Here is a 5580-nt window from a genome sequence, read left to right on the forward strand (position 1 = left end):
AAATTGCCGCCAAAGCATAATCATTCCATTATGTCAACACAGACCACTTTCTAAATTTCTGACAATACAGTTCTGCCACTTCTTGACCCTGAGACATGGCCAACAAGGTCTTCTCAGCTTGATCCACAGAATTTGGTTCATGATATAATAATCCTAAAGCTTGAAAAAAGGCGTCTACATTAAGCAAGGCCGGATTCCCAGATTCCAGGGAAAATGCCCAATCCTGAGGATCACCACGCAGCAGGGAGATGACAATTTTAACCTGCTAAATGGAATCACCAGAGGATCGAGGTTTTAGAGCAAAAAAACAGTTTACAGTTGTTTTTAAAACTCAAAAATTTGGACCTGTCCCCAAAAAACATATCAGTAGTAGGAATCTTAGGCTCTAAAACCGGAGTCTGAACAATATAATCCGAAATACCCTGTACCCTAGCAGCAAGCTGGTCCACACGAGAAGCCAATCCCTGAATATCCATGCTAGCACCAGACTCCTCAGCCACCCAGAGAAAAAGAGGGAAGGAAAGACAAAGCAGGCTGCAGAAAAAAATAATGGCTCAACACCTTTCTTCCCTTCTTCTGAGATGCATTTAACTCATTTTAGGCCAGTTGTACTGTTATGATCTGGTGACCTTGGAGCCGCATGGACTTTCTCTGGAGTAGGTGGAACCTATACTGACCGCAAACCCTAAACTGACACCGCAACTAGAAGTAGCCGTGGGGTGTACCTAACACATCCTAGACACCTCGACAAAGCCGGAGGACTAAATACCCCTATAGATGGAAATGGGAATTATATCTTGCCTCAGAGCAGTACCCCAAATGATAGGCAGCCCCCCACAAATATTGACTGTGAATATAAGAGGAAAGACACACACAGGCAGAAGGACAGGATTTAGCAAAAGAGGCCACTCTAGCTAAATAGAAAAGGATAGGACAGAATACTAAGCGGTCAGTATTAAAATCCTAAAAATATCCACAGCAGATAATACAAAAATTCCACCATCTAACTAAAGACATGGAATGTATATCTGCATCTCCAGAGAATCCAACTTGACTGAATATATAAAAACACAGTCAAAGCTGGACTAAGAAAAACAATAAATAGCACTGAATTGTAAAGCACACTGCATGTGTGCTGCAGAAACAACCAGACACTTATCTTTGCTGATATTGGCAGCAGGGCAGGAGGAACCAGACAGAGATGCAAAACCTCCAAGAACAATGGACAACTGGCAATGACTAATGAATCCTGCAGACCTAAATAGCCCAGTCAGAGCTGCAATCAGCAGAGACACCTGCCCAGGATTGCAACTCAGGGACAACTGCATTACCACCAACAACCACCAGAGGGAACCCAAGAGCAGAATTCACAACACAGTACGTCAGATCACCAGAGAGGCCTAATTGTGGAATTACACCCTTAATTGACAAGCGCTTGGAGACAAAGGAATCACACACGTTGTTCTGTGTGATATTCACTTTTATCTGATATATTAAAAGCCAAAGCAATGTTTTATACCATTTACAACAAATGCATTTCAATGTAACTCATGTAGCCCCCACCATCACCCAGGGTCATACTTTATTTACCATAACTCAGAGCATGTTGTGGCTGACTATTGAAAGCATACATGATAAGAAGTATAGTCACCTTGAAGAGGAGACCATCAGACTACTGCAAAGGCACAGATGATTGGCCTCGGGGAGACCAAAACATCCAACACCACGGAGACACCATCACGTGTTTCTCAACGCAGTGATCCAGAACACTGCCCCCATCCCTTATGGGAAATATGCAAATGCATGTAGGATAGCTGCGGAGACACCATCACGTGTTTCTCAACGCAAACAGTGAATAGCCAGGCCTTTCCCCGGGAAGGAACAACCACAGGAAGGGCAGCATCCAATAAAGGAAAACATCCAATACAGGAAAACCACCTATGCCAAGCATGGTGTCCATCCACAGACAGCTGTTTCAGGGTGTTTGCCCCTCATCAGTGTGGAGTAGGAATCTGGTGTCTCTGCAGCTATCCTACATGCATTTGCATATTTCCCATAAGGGATGGGGGCAGTGTTCTGGATCACTGCGTTGAGAAACACGTGATGGTGTCTCCGTGGTGTTGGATGTTTTGGTCTCCCCGAGGCCAATCATCTGTGCCTTTACAGCCTTTTACTAGGCACTGCTCCTAATAGCCAGATTCCTACTCCACACTGATGAGGGGCAAACACCCTGAAACAGCTGTCTGTGGATGGATACCATGCTTGGCATAGGTGGTTTTCCTGTATTGGATGTTTTCCTTTATTGTATGCTGCCCTTCCCGTGGTTGTTCCTTCCCGGGGAAAGGCCTGGCTATTCACTGTTTGCGTTGAGAAACACATGATCGTGTCTCCGCAGCTATCCTACATGCATCAGACTACTGCGTCAACAGATTCTAGTAATTCTAACACTTAAAGGCAAGAGGCACTTAATGGCAAACTATTAACCCTTCTGTATCAATTGATGCTGATGGAGGCACTGTGGGTGTCGTCTGACCTGTGATCTGGCGGTGTCCGTCTTTTTAGGATTGCATAAAAGTGCTTTCAGCTGCAGTTTTGTGCACTTCTGAAAAGGACAATGCTGAACAGAGGCCAGACAGAGTCAGGGTCACTCACAGATTTAGATTGTACCCCCAAAGTACGTGCCCAGCGTAGAGCGCTGGATAACTGTGATCGCAAACATTATGTAAAATGTTCCCAATAAAACCTTCAACTTAATCCACAAAAAAAACAAGTCCCCACTCAGGTTTGTCATCTGTTAATGGAAATACAAGGGACTTCCACGTTACTGGTAGCAAAAAGTCTCTGGAAAAGAGAAATGCCCCCTCCCTTCTGAGTCCCACAGTGTATCTAAACCACAAAAAGTGTCCGCATGTTGGCATTTCTGAAGTAATGAGAGCCCGACTAACTCATGGGTGCATATGCTAGGCACCGGGATTCTCCCGCTGTGTGCAATAGATCCCAGGCATTATTCACTGCTGTGGTCTCCCATTCTGGCCCTGTTGCTCAGCACAGACATCGGTCCCAGCATCTTACTCAGGTTCATTGTTAATGTTTGGTTACTGCTGGCTCTTCAGCCAAGTCTATGGTAATCAGCGATATGCAGGTTCCGCTTTGCACTCTGGAGTCTAAGTCTAGAGATCATCTTATTGAGCATTTTCCTGATGTGGTGTCTTCTTATTGGTGGTTGCTCTCGTGATGTGGCAACACCGGATTGGCCCACGGGCGATGTCTCGACCGACTGGGCATGAGTATTTGGGGTGGAGCTTAGCATATAAAAGGCTCTCAGCAGCGAACGCAGGTGCGCTAGTGTCATTTATGTTTTAGTGGAGTGGGACGTTACTATACCACTCTGTCTGCACGTTTGTGTGGGTCTGTCTATGATCAACTAAAAGCGGATAGGATCAGGCTCAACCACTGTTAGGTGCTCAGGGGTAAAACGGTAAAACAATACAAAAGATCTAACCCCGCCACACTCCAAAAACATGAAGACAGAACTGTTGCCTTCAAAGTTCTCTTTAATATATCTTGTGCAAAAGAGAATGGTTTCCAATGTTTCGGCTCAGGCATAAGCCTTCGTCACTAAGACAATCTTATGGTAGTAATATCGTATTTAGGTCTTGGGATCTCAGATTGTCCTATGGAAGTCTGTCAAAAGTGGTCTTGATTGGCCAGCAGAATAGAATTAAATGAAATTGTTCACACCCATAGTTGACTATCCTTTGTTATCAATTGCTAGGCATACAGATGTATTGAGGTAGACTTAGCTTTTGTGTCTTTCAAAAGTAATGGAGGCTCCTTGCCTTCACACTTCACTTTTGACAGACTTCCATAGGACAATCTGAGAGCCTGGGACCTATATACGATATAACTACCATAAGATTGTCATCCTGATGAAGGCTCGTGCCTGAGCTGAAACATTGGAAACCATTCTATTTAGCATAAGATATATTAAAAAACTTTGAAAGCAGCAGTTCTGTCTTCACAGTTTAGGAGTGTGCCGTGGTTAGGCCTTTTGTATAGTCTATGCTCAATGATTGTACACATTGGCATGCATATAGCACACTTATGCAGTTTTGTACCCATGGCTCAACTCCTGAGTCTCTAGTCTGCTACATGCTTAGGGTGCCGGTCAGGCACAAGTTTGGAAGCATCAGGACTCAGGTAACTAACTGCTTGGATTTGCATCTGTTTTGTTCATATATGCGGTTAGCACAGTTCAGTTGCAGAGCAAGCTCAACCCATATCATTCCTCCCAGTGAAGGCGACAGGGTATTGTACCTGGCTCTTGGAAAATCTGCGCTACAAGAGGCAAATAGTGCTCATTTCCTCCCAAGTCTTTCCGTATGGTTTACTAGTACTGTACAGCCAAATATGGAGTATTGCCACATTCAGTGGGACAAACTATGGTGCCATTTTTACTCACTTCTTGTGTAGAAATGTAAAATCTGGGGCTTAAACAAAATTTTGGTGGTAAAAATGTATTTAGGGCCTAGTTTCCCAAATGGGGTCACTTGTGGGGGCTTACACTGCTTAGGCACATCAGGGGCTCTCCAAATGGGACATGATGTTCTCTCATGATTCCAGGAAATTTTACATTCAAAAAGTCAAGTAACGCTCCTTACATTCCGAGCACTGTTGTGCGCCCAAACAGTAGTTTTCTCCCTCATATGTGGTATCAGCCTGCTCAGGAGAAACTACACAACAAATTTTGGTGTCTATTTTTTCCTGTTACCCATGTTACTCAGAAGAAATTGCACGACAGATCAGATGGTGCAATTTCCCCTGCTACCCTTATGAAAATGCAAAATTTGGGGCAAAAATAACATTTTTTTTGTGGGGAAATGTGTCTTATTATTTTCAGGGCTCAAACTTTATAAACTTATGTGAATCACCTGGGTGTTCAAGGTTCTCACAACACATCTATATATCTTTTTTGAGGGGTCTAGTTTCCAAAATGGTGTCAATTGAGGGGAACTTTCACTGTTTAGGCACATCAGTGGCTCTCCAAACGTGACATGGTGTCCGCCAATTGTTCCAGCAAATTTAGGTGATTTGCAAAATAAAATGTAATCAGAAAACCAGCCAAGATGAAAACTCAGACAGCAATCTGAAAGTCTCTCTGAAGAAGGATTCATTGACGCCTGTGGGCTTCAAATGAGACAAAATCTAGGACCATCTAGGAAGTGTGTTCATGTATGGACTGGAAGGTGTGCCAGACGTGATGAGATCAACTATAATTACATAATACCCATTATCAGGGACCGCAGTCATTTTTTATACACCATCATAATTTAATTCATACAGAAAACAAGAGGAAGCTGTCGCAAAACGCGCGTCGGGGTTTGGCAGAGAGTGACGTGCCACGAGCGTCTGGAAGCGGCGAGCACCGTATTTTCAGGTAATACGTATATTGTAGTTCTCTGTGCTGCATATTGTCTAGATTGCTGGTTGGATGCAAGCAAGGGTCTACATGGCAGCAAGGTTTGGTTTAGAGTAAACTATTAGGCACATGTATATATAGATATTTGAATTTCTTGCGGC

Source organism: Ranitomeya variabilis, chromosome 5, assembly GCF_051348905.1.
Source record: "Ranitomeya variabilis isolate aRanVar5 chromosome 5, aRanVar5.hap1, whole genome shotgun sequence".
NCBI classification, from domain to species: Eukaryota; Metazoa; Chordata; class Amphibia; order Anura; family Dendrobatidae; genus Ranitomeya; species Ranitomeya variabilis.